The 17,444-nt window shown below is 41.9% G+C and overlaps 1 protein-coding gene across 1 annotated transcript in view; it reads left to right on the plus strand.

Annotated features, from left to right (window-relative positions):
- The window catches only part of GRB10 (growth factor receptor bound protein 10), a 263,673-nt gene that overhangs the window by 23,648 nt on the left and 222,581 nt on the right, over positions 1–17,444 (plus strand). The window contains exon 2 of the mRNA XM_073332709.2: positions 15,513–15,720. The gene's annotated coding sequence lies outside the window, so the exon portion shown is untranslated. The remainder of the gene's footprint in view (positions 1–15,512; positions 15,721–17,444) is intronic.

The following is a 17,444-nucleotide window of genomic DNA, read 5'->3' on the forward strand; positions in this document are numbered from 1 at the left end:
TTTCGTTACATCTGTTCCGTTCATACCAAAAATATAATTTGTTTATTTCTATTAACAATGTTCCTTACTAATATAACACATTGGTAATGACAATAATACTGCCACACATTCAAAGTTATAACAAGTTTAAAATTTAAAATTAAGCATTGCTTGAGCCCCAACACCTCTTTCATTACAGGTTAAGCACTGCCTCCATGTGCATTGTCCCAGCTACCCAGGGCAAGCCTTCTAGCTTTTTCTTTACCAGACACAACATGTACAAGAATAGTAACTGACTGAGATAAGCATTGTATGAGAAATAAACAATCTTGGCTGAAAGTGCACTGTCCAAATAGCTCCTCCACATGTGTATGAGCAGGAAACACAATAAGAGGTACATAGTATCTGCTTCCATTTCACTGAGTCTGTTTAGTAGGGTTGCAATCAAGAATGGCATACAGTCTGTCAATATTGTCTACTAGACCAGTAGGTGCTGCAGCAGTTTGCAGTGGGGTTTGCAGCATTCTGTTTACATGTGGCATGCCTCTGGGTAAAATACAAGTCTGTCAACAAGATAGTTATTCAGCTGTGACATAGAACAGCCAAAACCAAAAGGTTTGCACTTCACTCAGAGGGAAACCACATGTTGCGAAGTGCTGCAGTCTGTTCTCTGGTTTGTATTTAGCACCCCCATCCATCAGAGCACGAAAGCATCTGCTTAACATTAAGCATGTGAGTAGAATGATCAACTTCAATAGAAGTCTGGTTTGGTATAAGAAGGATAATGTAATAGACAGGGCACTGGAACTCAAGAAGCATGAGTTCAATTTATTGGTCAGCTACGGTCAACTTGTGAGACCTTTTACAAGTCACTTTAATCTACCCTGGTCTCAGCTCCCCATCTGTAAAATGGGGATAATAGCATTTCCCTACTTCAAAGGAGTGTTTCAGGGACAAAATCTGTTGATGATTGCGAAGTGCTTGGATACTAGCGGAGTGCTTGTTGTGGCTTTACGGCATACAACATTTCATAGCTTCAAAATGCTTTACCAATGTTAACTATGTTAATGCTGACATAAAAATGTGCATTGCCCCTGTGGTCTAGGTAAATATTAATATCCCCATTTTACAGCTGGAGAAATGGCGGCGCAGACACTGAAGTCATTTTTTTTTTCAGTTAAGAGCTAGATTCACAAAGAAATTGAGGCATGGTGATGCTGAGCGTCACCACAACTAACTTTCAAGGGCCTGATGTGGTAGGTGAGCTCTGAGCACACTTACTGGACTGGGCCCCACAGGTTAGGCAGGCAGAGGAATGCCTGTCTTCCCCTAGTTCGTACGTTGTTGTGGGGCTCAGGCATCCAGCAGCCTGGTGCAGGGCTGCAGTACGCATGCACAGAAGCAGAAACTTAGATGCCTATGGAACTTTTACTGTGCCTAAAGGATCTGGGGGCAGCTGATTGTTGGCTTTGTGAATCCCAGAGGGGCCTGATTCTGGGATTTAGGCACCTAAGTTCTTTTATGAATCTAGCCCTTAGTGCCACCTTAGACACCAAAATTCACATTTAGACCCCTAAATAAATTACCCGCTTTATGGAGACAATGAACACCTGAATCATTCACTGAAATAAATGAGACGTACAGATGCTCATCCCTTCTAAAATTCAGGATACTTATGTAATGTAGATTCTTAAATGTGGATTTAGTTGCTTTCCTTTTGGCACCCAATTGAAAAGAAATCCTTTAAGTGATTTGTCAAAGGTCACAGAGGGAGGCGGAGTTGGAGTTGGAACTGGGCTGAGTTTGGCTTTCAGTCTTATCTTCAGACCACACCCCCATATAACAGCAGAGCCATTCAATCCCTTGGTGAGCTTTTGGAGGACAGATTGGTGTCTAAAATGTGCTCTACAGAAATAGAGTTATCAAGGAAGTGAGGAGGAAATCACCAAACACTTGAGTCTAGAAAAGAGGTGGTTCTCCAATATTAGCCTCAGGAATTCAGAAGGAGCACAGAACTATGTGATGGGTCTTTCTGATGTCACCATTTTTCTATATAGGGATCTGCAAAACATTTTTGCAGAGCCATTTAGCCTAATCTTGTAGAATTTTGTCAGCTTCTTTTCACTTTAACAGGACACAGATGTAAAGAGGTGAAAATTACCCCAATGCAAAGCCCTTCACACCACATAAGTAATGCCCTGTTGAACTTTGTGTTGACCATGATATTGCTAACTCAAAAGCTGGAAGTGGAAGACACAAAGTAGAGTACATCAGACTAAAAGAAAGTAAGTTTGCGTCAATAGCTATTCCAGAGAAGAGTTTATCCTAGATCAGTGGTTTTCAACCTGTGGTCCACAGACCCCTGCGGGCCTGCAGATTATGTCTAAGATTTCTAAAGGGGTCCGCACCTCCATTTGAAATTTTGTAGGGGTCCACAAATGAAAAAAGGTGGAAGACCATGGGCTAGATTGTAACCTTTCAATCCACTATATGTAACGTGCAGCACACCCCAATCCGCATTGTAACTTGCAGAGTCATAATTCAGTCTCTTCTCCCACCTTGCTCCATGGAAGAAGGAAGCTGCACCAGCCCTTTACCTTACACCAGTTCTTTTCCAACCTGTGCTGGCTCAGCTACACTGGTAGATGGAGTCAGGGGTCCACTCATTTCCATTCCCTGCCAACATGTGTATGAGAGAGAGAACAGCCACCACTGGGTACTACTATCTCCCCAACCTGTGCTGCTACTTGTGTGTAAGTGGCTTACACAAGGGAATAAGTAAGCTCCTTTTGCTCCTCTCTTCAGGAGCATAACCAGATCTGTTCCTTAGAAAATATTATTATTATCATGCTGATGTTCCATACATTTTAAAAGTGCCTAAGGTCACCTCTGACTTACATGTGCAATTTTTTTCAAAATTAAAAAATAATTGGAGAACAAAATCTATGTAGCTTTTTCTGCTGGAGCATTTGCTCTGCTTTACATTTTCTATGCCCCTTTGGATTTATGCAACATAGTCATGCAGCTGTCAGGTTTCCACTGAGATGAGAAACAAATTCTATGCAATCAAATATCAGCTCTACATAATTTAAGCCTGTGACAGTTTTATGTTCAAATTATATGAAAATCCAAGATATTGGACACAGGCGTAATTTAGGATAGAGAATCATAAGTATTCATATGGCCTGAAATCCAGTTAAAATGCATCATTGTGCATGTTGTGTTGCAGTACTGAAGAATTGCATGCCTCATGCTGCCCCAGGGTAAGAGTTTTATTTTCCCAAACCATAATTTAATGGTTTCCTCTCTCTTGCAAATTGTAACTAACAATGCCCTCTGTGTGATCTGTGATGGCTAGTAAAAGAGAACTGAATAAAAGACCTACACAGTAGACAAACACAACCATGATTTGTTTTATTGAATGACAGATTGTTTAAAAATATAATAAAATACAGGGCCAGATCCTCACCTGTTGTAAATTGGTGTAGCTCCACTGAAGTCAATGGAGCTATGTCCGGTTATAGCAGCTGAGGATTGGGCCCACTATTTTCTGCATTAAGTGTCTGATGTAACTCCCACTTAAGTCAAAGAAAATTCTCCTTTTGAATCTAATGGGAGAAAGATTGGACCCATACTCTTTATATGTCACTGGAGGATTTGAGGGGAGTAATTTCGCATTGGCAAGGAGATGGATTAGATTAAATCTAATCCAATTAAAGGCGCTGTTCTGCCTTGTGAGCTGGTAATTCATATAGTAGAAAGCAAATTCATGGAGTTTCCTACACATTCTTCTGTCAGGGAACATGTTTTAACTCACACATGGAGAACCTGGGGAAATATCCATATGGGTACTCCTTGCCTCTGCTCTGCTGTCCCACCCCACCATCTCCCATCAGTCCCAGAATAGCATGGGTCCTGAAGGAGACATGCTTCACAATGCTTCTCCTATACTAGCTACCCTGTAACTCACTTACTATGCATTCAACAACATGGAGGGGTAATAACACAAGTTAACACACCTTTATTAAGTAACACGGTGTCCCGGGTTCTGACCCCAAGCCAAACCTATGGGAAGAGCCCAGATGCCTCCTCACCCCCTCACATCACAATGCTGGGAACCAACAGTAGGGTTTCCTCAGAAGGAAGGAGGAGCAAGAATGATCTCCTTGTGTAGGTGCAGGCTCTCCTCCTCTCACAGAAAGGGAAACATGGAGCTCCAGGCCTTTCCCATCTCCAGTGTATATGATATTATGACTTCCAAGAACTGGTATTCTTATTCTCTTCATCCCCTATCTTCCCTCCCCTTATCCGCTTTCTCGCTGAGGTTGACTGGAAAGGTCTGTCTTCTCGCAGCATCTGAAATTATGAGAACAAGCTGAGAACAAGGAGAACTCATCCATGCACTAAATTAGTTCTGGGCAGTGTAAAGTAGACCCCCCTCAGTTATTCAGATAAACAAAAACCCTATTGGGGGTGTCTCCAAATGACACAGATATCTCAGAAACGATTTTATAGAACCCATAATTTATTAAAATGCCTAATCATCATGCCACATACAATAGTACATCAAGATGTCTTTAGGATGTCCCTTTGCAACCCTACTCTGTTCACGGACACTGAAAATAGATAACTAGAACAAGTCAAGTGGCAAACACGGTCACATACTACAATAATAAACAGAAGACTAGTTTGCTAAAGTCTATCGTCCTGTATCTCACAGCTCCGCACCCTGGAAATATTTTCTTTCCATGCAGAGGAAAACAAATAATAAAAGTGAATTCTGACTGGAAACCTCTAAGGAAACTGGTTACGTTGATGCTTAAAATGTTACAGAGTCTTTTAATATATTCCGCTGAGTGATAAGCCCCAGATGATGTCAGTCGGACGAAAGAAATATGTCTTGTGACTCTTCTCTAAAACACATCAGCCCAGATCTACAAAGGGATTTAGGTGCCTAAATCCCAGATTATGTGCTACTGAGATCCACAAAACCTGCTCAGCTGCCACCTAACCAGTTAAGTATCAGAGCGGTAGCCGTGTTAGTCTGGATCTGTAAAAGCGGCAAAAAGTCCTGTGGCACCTTATAGACTAACAGACGTATTGGAGCTTGAGCTTTCGTGGGTGAATACCCACTTCGTCGGATGCATGTCATGCATGCATTCACCCACAAAAGCTTGTGCTCTGATACGTCTGTTAGTCTATAAGGTGCCACAGGACTCTTTGCCGCTAACCAGTTAGGCACCTAAACTCACTCAGCAAGCTACTTTTGTTGCTGTAAAAATACCCCAGGACCTAAATGTATGCCTTTGAGCATATGCACTGCTGTCTCAGACAGGTGCCCACTCACCTAGCGCCTACCTAAGCCCAAATGTGATCCACAACCCAGGTGGAGATGGGTGTTGTTGTATGTCACTGATGAGCAGACCGATGTACAGATAAACACTTTATTCTGAACAGAACTACGTACAGAAATGAGGTACCAAAACGTCATACTACTCTGTGTATCTGCAGCCTGAGACTGCCCTGTCCTAGGCCTCTTTATTTCTGCCCATAGCAGGACATGTGTCCTAGAAAACCAAAGCCTGCATGAAGAAGTGCAGTCTGCACTTCCTGGAGCACTTCCACACCCGCTCACCATTTCTTTAATGTCACTGTTGTGTGTGGCAAACACAACTTCTCTCACTCTCCTTTTTGATTTGGTCATTCCCAGGTGTCCTGAGTATATTTGTTCCAATATTTTCTTTGTAAATTATTGTGGGAACCTCAATCTACATTTGAGAGCATTGCTGAGATCACTAAAAGCTCATCTTTATAGTGGAAATAGACAGGTGGAAGGGTTGATTTTTTACTTATAGTTCATATCACTGCTTGCAACACTTCATATTTAGCTGTTTCTGTCTCCTGTTCATCTCCTATGCCTGGAGACACAGCAAATGATGCTTTTATCATGTTCACTTGTATGTTTACTGCTTGTTCCAGATCATCAGGCCATGTGCTGTCAGAAAGAGCACATGCTCTTGAAAGTCTGTCTGCCATTACTAAGTGATGTCCAGATTGGAACTCCGGGGTCACCCCATTTTTTACTTTTTAATTTTTTTTATTTTTTGTATTTTCAAAAGTAGTTGCTGTATCTTTGATGGTACTTCCCTAAGTCCTTTTTCTGTGTATTGCAATCCGAGGTTTGGGATCAGTTTCTGCTTTGAAGGTACAACCCTAGAGAAAATCTCGAATCTCATACGCCAAACCTCGTGTCTCTTTTTTCAATTTGTGCGTACATCTGCTCTACATGTAGACGCATTTAAGAATGGCAACCCCTCAGTTCCATGACACTGTGATAGTACTGCTCCCAGCCTTCTTTTCAAGGCGTCTGTGGAGAGTATCATCTCTTTCAATGGGTCAAAAAATTGCAGCACCAGAGCTGATGTCAGAATGTGCCTTGAATCATTGAACTTTCTTCATGTTCTGGCATTAATACCCATTCTGTGACCTTGTGGAGAAGATGTCTTAGGTGAGTTGTGCGAGCTGATCAGCATGCCTAGCAGCATTTGACTTCCCTTTTCATCTTCAGGCCTCAGCATGTTCAGTATTGCCTGAATCTTTGATTCATCAGGCAAGATTCCCTCTGCAGTCTGTCTCTCTCCCACTTATGTTATTTCTGCTTGAAATTGACATTTGGCCTTCTTATGTACACTCTCACACCTGCTAGACCTGCTAGCATTTGGCTCATTGTACAGTGACATAATTCTGGAGCCAAATGTATTCTGGAAAGAGTCTGAAGAAGCAGTAGTAGCTGCCAAATGCTGTGTTGAAAGTACAGATCGTAGAGCTCTCAGTGTCCAAGAGGATCTGCCAAAATCCTGCCAGTGCATCAAATTTGCTGAATAATTTGGCTTCTGCCATCTCAGATAATAATTTACTTCTTGTTGGCAAGTGGAAATGTTCTCTTTTTATGTTTTTGTTCAACTCCTTAGGGACCATACACAGCCATACTCCACCTCTTTTCCTCTCTACAATTACTAAGGAGTGAACCCAGTCTGTTGGTTCTTCTACTCTCCAGATGATATCATTTGCTGTCATGTGTTGCAGGTCATTTTCTAGCCCCTAAGACTAGTGGAACTTTTTATGTAGCATGTACCACAGGTTCTGCATCTTCTCTTAACTGTATCATATATGTTACTAAGAGGCCCCCATTTCCTGTGACTATACCTTGAAATGATGCTATTATACTTTCATATCTGGTTCTATGTTATCTTTCTGTTTCTCTATGTCAGACATCCTCTTAATAAGACCATGCACCTCATATGTGTGTAGACCCAAGACTGGTTGCTTGCCTCTGTGTACCACCACAAACTCTTGTTTTATTGTTTTCCCTTTGTATTTAAGCATCAGTGAGCACTCTCCCAACACTGGAATTGTTCCTCCACTATAGTCTTTCACAGATTCTTTTTGACTCTCCTTACATCTCTCTATTTCAGTTATTGTCATCACATTTACCTGTGCCCCAGTGTCTATCTTATATGTCACGTATGTGCCATTTGTGCACATTTTAATTAGCCAATCTGAGTTTTCAGCCTTCAGCATTATTCTATTTAAGATTAGCTCTCTCTTAATTTAAGGAATTACTATCTGCACTTAATAATGCACTTTCCTGATTTCTCTTCACATTTTAGCATAATAATGGGGTGTATTATAGATTCTACATACTTGCCAGAATGCTGAGCATTTCCTATATTTATGCTGGTTGCCACATCACCGGCATTATTCCTGCTTTCCATGTTTCTATAGTTGGCCAATTTAGTTTCTGTAAATTTTTCCCTTGTTGATTTAGCTATGGTACTCTCAGTCATATACTAGAGCCTTTCCCTAGGCTTTTTATTTGTGTTTCTGTTGGTCTTACCATGAGGCAAACTGAGGCATCTGCCTCAGGTGCCAGACTGTGTGTGTGGGGTGGGTGGGGGCTCCACTAGGACCCAGAGTGTAGAAAATTGTGTCTGCTTCTGGTGCATATGTATTCTCTCTGCTCTAGATGCACAGAGATGGTGGAGTGCTGTGCTGGAGGAAGGAGGGCACAAGAGACATAACAGGCAGGCAGGAGAAAAGGTGAGAGGGAATAACAGAAAGCAGCAGGAACTGCAGGGAGAGAGAGGAGGAGGAGGAGCCTCTTCTGTACCTCTCTAGCACCCCCAGGAGCCTGGACTGATTAACACCAGCTTCTCAGGGAGCTTCCTGTTTCCTGGTGCTTCCGTGAACCCACTTGAGGAGAACAGATAGTCAACTGAAGTAGTAGGAGCCAGTTAGGCCCTTAAGACGCTGATATCTTCCTTCACTCAGGCCCTGCTACCAGCCTGCTTATTTGTTCCTTTCAACTGAGTGTTGAGAGCCACTATAGCTGGCACAGAACAGCAGTCATGAGTGAAAGAAGAAAACACCCCTCTGGGGCAGCATTCAGAAAAAGAAAGAAAGCAAAGGAAGCTTTTTTTATCTAAGCAGGAAGGAGCTCTCCTGAGATACATAGACACAAATGTTCACGGTGAGCCTTCCGGCCCCAGTGAGGATGTGAGTGGTGAGGAGATGCCTGATCTTCCAGTTAGTCAGAGTGCAGGTGACCTGGCAGCTACTGTAGCATCCATATCTCCATCTCAAATGGATGTAACCATGCACATTCTCTGACCTACACTTTCCTTCAGGAAGAATGTGGTGGAGGCACAAGAAACAGCTGCTGCTGAGTTTGGTTCCTTAAGTCTAGATGATCCAGGACTGTGGACCCACTTGAGCAGTAGCCTGAGGGACTTCCTTGTACTGCATGGACCACAGCAAGAGAAAAACGTCATGTTCCCCAAAGGCAATGAAAATAGCAGTTTCCATCCAACACATTACTGGCGTGAAATCCCCAATGGTGACAAAGTGGAGAGGCCATGGCTTATGTACTCAAAAACCCAGAATGCTGCATACTGTTTTTGTTGCAAACTCTTTCAGTCTAATGTTCCAGCCTCATTGGGTTCTACAGGAACAAAGGACTGGAAAAATCTGGCATACCATGAGAAGGCAGCAAATCACAAGAGAGCATTCCATATGTGGAAAGAGCTTGAGATGAGACTAAGGTTAAAGGCCACCATAGATGATCAGCATCAAGAGAAGATTGCATCAGAGTCTATTTATTGACAAAATGTTCTGAAAAGGCTCATTGCCATTGTAAGAATGCTTGCTACCCAAAACCTAGCAGTGCATGGCACTTCAGATCAGCTGTATGTGCCAAACAATGGAAACTTCCTTAAAATTCTGGAGCTGATGGCTGACTTTGATGCTGTACTCCAGGAGCATCTAAGAATAGTCACCACCCAAGAAATGTACACACATCACTACCTTGGAAAAACAATTCAAAATGAGATCATACAGTTACAGGCAACAAGAGTCAAACAGAAGATTGTGGCAGATCTGAAGTCAGCAAGATATTACTCTGTTATTCTGGACTGCACACCTGACATCAGCCATACAGAACAAATAACATTAATGGTGCGTTTTGTAACAACAACAGAACCTAGTGAAAATGCCCCTGCAATGGTGACTGTCAGAGAGCATTTTCTAGAATTTATTGACACTGATGATACTACAGGAGCTGGTATGACAAATGTGCTTCTTAAAAAGCTGGAAGATACGGGAACTGCGATAGCTGACATGAGAGGTCAGGGCTACGATAATGGTGCCAACGTGAGAGGAAAGAACAGAGGAGTGCAGACACGGATCCGAGAGTTAAACCCTCGAGCTTTATTTGTCCCATGCAGTTCTCATTCATTGAACTCGGTGGTCAGTGATGCAGCATCAGCTTTTAGTGAGGCTGTTGAATTTTTTAATGTAATTCAAAGCATCTAAGTATTTTTCTCTGCATTAACTCATCGATGGCAAATTTTGAAGCAACATCTGGGAACATCCTCTCTGACACTGAAACCACTGAGTGCCACACGATGGGAAAGTTGAGTGGAGGCGATAAAGCCTATAAACACCAAATTGGGAAGATAGATGATGCCATAGTTGCTATTATGGAGGATAATGCTATGACAGGAACTGTTCATGGGAAAACAGTGGCAATGGGAAATGGAATCACCAGAAACATACATAACTTCAAATTTCTGTGTGGCTTAGTGTTGTGGCATGACATACTGTTTGAAATAAATGTCATAAGCAAGAGACTCCAAGGTGTTGACCTTGGTATATCTGGACCAATGGAACAAATGGAAAAGCAAAGTCATACCTACAGTCTTACCAGTCAAATGAGGGATTTCAAAATGTTCTGAAGAGTGCACAAAAGTTGGCAGAGGAACTTCACACTGAAGCTATTTTCCTACCCATTCAAGACAAGAGTCACCGAAGAAGAAGACATTTTGATTACGACGCATGGGATAATCCCTACAGTCAGTCGAAGAATGTTTCATGCAGCTCAAGGAACACAGCAGTATATTTGGGATGTTGTATGATATTCCAAAACTCTTCACTATACCTGAGGAAGACCTACACCAGCAATGCAGGGCACTAGAGACAGTGTATGACACATGATGACATGCGCGATATTGACGCGAGTGATTTAAGTGATGAACTGAAAACCCTTTCAAGATACATTTCAGCAGGATCAACTCCAAAGGCTGTTCTGGAATATATGTGCACAAATAAGATGACCACCCTCTTTCCAAATGCTCTGGTTGCTCTGCACATACTTCTAACACTTCCTGTAACAGTTGCCAGTGGAGAACGCAGCTTCTCCAAGCTGCAGTTAATAAAAACACATCTACACTCCACAATGACACAGGAGAGGCTGGTCGGCCTTGCAACCATCTCAATAGAGCATGAGCTGGCCCCGACTGTGGACCTTCAGCAGGAAGCAGTTCAAACCTTTGCAACCAAGAAGGCACGGAAAGCATCACTTTGATTATTCAAACAGATAAAAATGCCAGTGTTTACTATGCAGATAAGAAAAGTTAAATTGGCTGTTCAGGCGTTTGAAAGTTAAGTGTTACTTAAAATTTTTGAACAAGGCATTTTAAGTTGTTAGTTCTCCTTTACTGGGGTAGGTAGCAGAGCAGTACCATGAGAGGAGTAGAACAGGAAGAAGACAGAATTGAGACCTTTCAAAGTTAGGCTTAAGCGAGGAGGCATGGGGGCATCATTTGAGCTCCCTGCCTCAGGTGCCAGAATGTTGTGGGCCGGCCCTGGCTTAGCATATACACATCGCCCTTTCTAGTGTCAGATCCATCTCCCTTAGTAACTGTTCACAGACTTTTTCTTTATTGTTACATCCCAGGACAATGTGGTTTTAATGAGAGAGTCTTTAATACTCCATATTCACAGGATTGACCTTTTAGTTTAAAGTGTGTGAAAACTCCTCTTTTGTTTCCCTTTAATTCTGTCTTCTCATCCTGAACACACATCTTTCATAAGTAACTTTTTTTCTAGAGACACAATGATCATCAAACATTTTCATTATTTCTGCAATGCTTTCTTCTTTTTCCCCATCTTTATAGATTGTGTTGTACACATGTGTCTGCTAGTATTAAGTACAAGAAAAATATTTTGCTCAGCCCAAGTGGCTTTTGCTCAGCCCAAGCGGCTTTTGCTCAGCCCAATCTTTTGTTTGCCCAAGTGGCTTTCATATATAGCTCAAATTGCTGTTTGGACTGTTTCCAGGCACATTCAGCACTTCCCCGGTTCCTAGGGTTGGTGGGGGAGTTACAATGAGGTGTGCAAGCTCTGTATCAGCCATTTCATTGTGATTGCTCACAGGGTCTGCTTTCCACTCCTGGTACCACGCAGTATCTCACTGATGAGATCTCGCAATGTCCTGGTAAACCCTTTATTCTGAACAGGGACTATGTATAGCAATGAGGTAACAAAACGTCCTGCTGCTCTGTGTTGCCCTGGCCTGGCCTGCTTTATTTCTGCTCCCAAGCAGGAATTGTGTCATTGGGGAACCAAAGTTTTCATAAGGTGTGTTCCTGGAAGTGTAGCATCTCCACACTGCCTGGAGGACTTACTCTATAACAAAAGTGTTTCCCCTATGTGGGGCCTAATCTCTTTAAGGATCCAGGCTCCCTAGAATAGTTATTGGAATACATGTCACCTACCTTTACTCATGGCCAAGTTGTAGAAGTGTAAAAGAGAGGCAGTTTGAAAACCAGTGCTAAATAGGCTTCTGAGTAACAGTGCTACCCACATGGCCTCTTCCTGCTCGTGTTTCAGAAGGGCTGTACTGACAAAGTATTATAGGAGAAACTAGAGGGGGAACATAGGCACACACAGAGATGAAGGCCCCAATCCTCACCGGTATTGAAAACAATGGAAGTTAGGAGCCTAAATACCTTTGAGGATCTAGGCCAAAGTGACTTGCCCGAAGTCACCTAGCAGATAGAGCCAGGACTAAAACCAGGCCCTTAAACACACAGCTAAGTGCTTTATCCATTGGACCACACTATATAATAATGTTAAAATGCAATTAATGCTGGTGTAGATTGCTTTCTTACAGTGCAAAGTCCCTGCATGAGTTGATGAAGCTTCTCTCTGCTGTGGCCTGGGAGGCACTGAGGCTGATTTAGCTTATTGAGTTTGGCTTCCACATAGGTGATAAGACTTTTGGATTGGCTCAAGACTTCATGGTCACCCCATGGGATTATCTCAGGTGTCTGAAGGCTCAATCCATACTCTGGATTTGGTGTTTGGGTTAGGATGAGAGATTGGAGTGTTAGATATTATTTCCATGTCATGAACTGATCATTGCCTCCTGTGGCTTGAGGTGAGGACCAGTCTCTTCTGTATGGACATGAGACCTGTTCTGAGGGCCCTCCCTGAGACGCCCGTGGAACTGGAGGGCTTTGAGAGGGCTCTGTGAGAGAATATTTTTTAGCCACTCTATACTGGTTCAGTAGGAGTGTATAAATATTTTTTGTCCTTGACTACTAATAGTACACAATGTTTCACAGAGCTTCCTTAGCAGCTGACTGGGCATATCCACTGATGCACAGTTGAGGAGGTGGGTCCATGGTCCTGCCTCCTTCTCACGCATTTTGGGGTGCCATTTAGAAGAGCACAGCACTGGCAAAGTGTCCTCCAGAGGTTTCTTGCACTCTCCTCATCCATATGCACATCCACAAAGGGGCCAGCCAAAAACTGTCTCTGTTTATTTTATAGCTCCCCCTGTTGTCTCTCTCCACTCTCTCCCCTCATCTCAAAAAACAGTATGTTTGACATCCAAAACAGTTTGAAATCTGAACGAGCAGGAGGTGAGGTTGGCCTTTTCTCAGACACCCCTATTACTGATGCTCAGACACAGGCAGGAATGGGAGCATAAAATAAGTAGGAAGAAATGGCTCATTGTGTGTCTCGGATGCCTCAGGATCAGTAGGGGAGTGGGAGTAGGGAGTAGGCTGAAACGAGCAGTGGCCATCTGTGATAATAGGGTGAGACATTAAGGTGGCCAGGTATTTAGGCTCCTAACTTCCAGCGATTTCAATATCTGTGAGGATCGGCGCCATCATCTCTCTGTGCCAATGTTCCCCCGCCCACACTTTCGGTTCAGGGACTGCCTCTCACTATGTGTTTGTACACCGAGAACACCAGAGCTCTGTTCTTAGCTGGAGTCTCCAGGTGCTACTATAACCCTATAGCAGCGCAGCCCTTGTGAAACACTAGCATGCACCAGGCAGAGCGCTGGGACTGGAATGCTGTACAGCTATTGGAGAAACCACAGTTCAGTCATTATCTAAACAGTCCTCAGCATGCTTCATCCACACCTGGCCACCTCAGCTTCTCGCTCTCCTCCCACCTTATCACCCCACAGAAATGTTTATGTTCCCTCAGCTCTTCCTTACTCCACCCCAATGAGTTATTCAGATCTTTATTATATTGTAATTATTGGGGTGTTTGTAAAGCTTTCACTCACACCCTTGGGCCCTTTCCCCTACTAGCAAATTTGTTATCAGTCGTGCAGGGAAGAGGTGGGTTAGGAATACAGTGGCTTTGCTCTGGAGTTTTTATCCTAGGCCTGTCTGCTGGCCTCGTTCTATCGAAGAGCACTGGCAGTCCTATAAGGATGACATTGATTTTGATTTTTGTATTAAATATTGTTAATTTATGTGAAGCACCTAGCATGTTACACAGGCTCTGTTATAATAATAATTAGTATCATTGCATACAGGGCTTGCATACAAATAGCGATACTATCAGATCTAATTTTGTAAACATCTAGTCTTTATTTTGGATGTAAACACAGCTACACCCGTTCCTTGACAATTCCCACTTGTCTTCTACTGCATCAAATATCTGCCTGGAAACAGATGCATAAAACTCAGTCCTGCAGTATCCTTTAGCCAGGTCAAGGCCATACAAAGTCCAGGGCCTTATACTGCATCAAATGGTGGCTGGCTGATGGGGTTAGAATGGAGTTGCTCTTTCCATCCTCTGTTTATGGAAGTCATGATGTCACATACCCTATCAGGGACAACAGGAAGTCTACAGCTCTGATTTCTCAAGATCTTAGAGAGGTGATTAATGCTACACATTTGTTAAAATTCAGTGCTAACTGTATTTTTAAAATAGCTTTCCTCTTTATGAATCTTACAAACCAGTTGGTAACAGCAAAACCTTTGCAGTTCTTTTAAAATATCTAGGATTTTTAACAAATGCAAAGCAGATGCAGCATCTTGTTACTCACAGCTTCTTCTAAATTATAAAATATATATAATAAATAATTGGAAATATCTCATTATTATCTGTCTTGAGTAAAAATCTTATGCACTGAGTAGTCTGGTGTTAGCAAAAGAATATATTAATATTGAACATGTGGACTTACAATTCTTCACTTCAAATAGGATTTATGGCCTGAGAGTATCTATAAGTGGAATAGACCTTTATAATAATAAGCTGGTTATGGACATTTGCAGGAAAAAGGACATTGTTTGCAAACTTTCAGGCAGCTAGATTCTGCCACCTTCCCTCATGCTGAATAGCCCCCTACCCCTTAAGTAGTCCTAATGGGGTGGCCATCAAATCTGGAGCCCCTGGGGGCTATTTGAGGAGCAAGACATTACTCAATGAAGCAGCAGTGGCATAAAGTAAATTCTTTACAAATATAGAACCCAACCCTGCATTTCTTGCACACCCAGAGCTCTCAATAACTTCAGTAGGAGTTTTAGGTGCAAAGGAATGCACAACTGAGCCCATACTAATCTCCAAAATAGCTCTGAATTAGCACAATACTTGCTTTTATATCATAAATACTTGTACATACTCCAATTTTCGTGGGACCTGATCCAAAACTCCTGAAGTTAATGGAAAAACTCCTATTAAGTTCAATGTGGCCTATTGATTTTTATTACGTTTTTAAAAGTACAACAAAATTTGCATCTTTCTGGTTTTCAGTATTGTGTAAGGAAATGCTTCCTTGTCATATTCATAAATGTATGACTGCAATATTGTTTGGTTTAGTATGTCAGGTATCAAAACAGTTTGTTAAATTTATTACTAGATTGTTTTTTTTATTTCTTTCCCAGCACTTCTTCACTTCTGCAACTACCTCCTTTCTTATGTCCCCCTTTGATAAGATGACTGGACAAGATGACAGGTTCTGGGACCTTGCACAGATCAATATGCAGAGCTTTACAGCTGACTCACCTTGGTATCCTGACCATTCGTCCATCAACTCTGGTATTCTACCTACACCACCGGCTATTATAGCCAGACCAGCTCCATCTATCTACGGTATTCTTATAAGAACCAAGTATTTTTTATTATTTATTATTATGTTTTATTTTATTGATTAATATTTGGCCCCCATTTATGTAGCGTCTGAGTGCCTCACAGTCTTTATTGTATTAATCTACTTCTATACTGTGGGCTGGGGGTGTAATTCCCCACTCATGTACACATACTTGGGCTAGCTCTCAACGAGATAGCATGGATATAAAAGTAGTGTAGACACGATAACGCAGGCGGAGGCAGTAGAAGCTTGGCTTAGTCATACTGAGTACAAATCCACTTGAAACAGGTGGACATGGGGCATAAATATGTTTGAGCCTCTCTCTGAAAAAGAAGAAAATAGGGCCAGGGATAAAAAGGTCTTGTAGAGAGCAAGATCAGGAAGAAATTCTGACCTGTACCTCTTTGAGTAAATACCAATCTGTTTTCCACTCATCACATTATCATTACCTGATCCTGTTTCCACTGAAATATTTGAGACTTTTATCACCAGGATCAATGGGTATATAGGTTCAAGCCCTTTAGTGTCATGAAGCACTATCAGCACCACGGTTAGGATTGCCCCAGGGTTTTCATTTCATTTGGGCTCTTAAATCTTTCCTTTTTATGTATCACTACAAGGTCATAACAAGCTGAACCCAGGAACTGGTATTTTTAATTGAATATTACCAGCTTAAAAATCTACTTTTTTTGAACTTTTACATGAAATGTCACTCTTTTATCAGAACCCTTTTTATAAAAGAAAATAAATAAAAATTAGTTGTTCTCTGAGTAGCAACTGTACCATATATGGAAATTAAATAAATTAATTTAACCAGGAACAAGAAGCATTTTAGTCTGGATTTAAGTCCAAACATCAGTTAAACATTAAATACAGAGCTGCTGCCTGTGCCTCTGTAATCTTGACTTGGGGAAGGGCTTGGATTTGGTCAGGTTGGAATGAGATCCTAAAGCAAAACACCATATTTGGCTTTTTCTCTAGTTACTTTTTTAATTTCACTGCTGGTGAGCAATGCAGCCATCTCAAACTCATGTCTCTTGAAAATCTGGAACACAAATAAGTAACATTCACTAACAGGTGTCTTTTCTTTCTGCTTTTTCTTTCCATTTACATTTTATTCCCCTCTCTTTTCTTTCTGTGTGAAATTATACTCTTCTTCTTTTTTCCTAAACTGGAGCACTTTTTCCTTTCCCATTGTTCTCTCTTTGATGTATTCTTCCCCACATTTGCCACCATCCATTCTCTTTTCTCTGCCGTTGTTCACCCATTACTACCACTGCTCAACCATTTTGCTATTTCTTCTTGTCCAACCCTGCCCATATCCCATTTCCTCCCCAATGGCCTTTCTCTTTCCCTCCCCAAACTTCTGCACTCTAGCTCATCTGTTCCTCCATCTTTGTCTATGTTGGTTTTCTCCCATTCTTTCCTCCCCTATCCTGGTCATCTCCCCTTCTTTTCTCCATGCCTTTATCTTGCCAAGATCTGCAGTGCAGTTGTTATTTCCACTAAAAACATAGATTCACTGGGTTTGATCCATTGCTCATTGAAGCCAATAGGAGTCTTTCCATTGACTTCAGTGACCTTTGGATCAGGCCTATACAATATAAAATATAGAGGCAGGGGAGTATTAGATCATCTTGGCCAGCTCTCTGCCAATATAGAAACTTTCCCTGCAATATTGTAATCAGGGCTTTTCTTGCACACAATATCCATAAAATTTGCTGAA

The sequence above is a fragment of the Lepidochelys kempii genome, chromosome 2 (assembly GCF_965140285.1).
Source record: "Lepidochelys kempii isolate rLepKem1 chromosome 2, rLepKem1.hap1, whole genome shotgun sequence".
Lineage (NCBI taxonomy): Eukaryota > Metazoa > Chordata > Testudines > Cheloniidae > Lepidochelys > Lepidochelys kempii.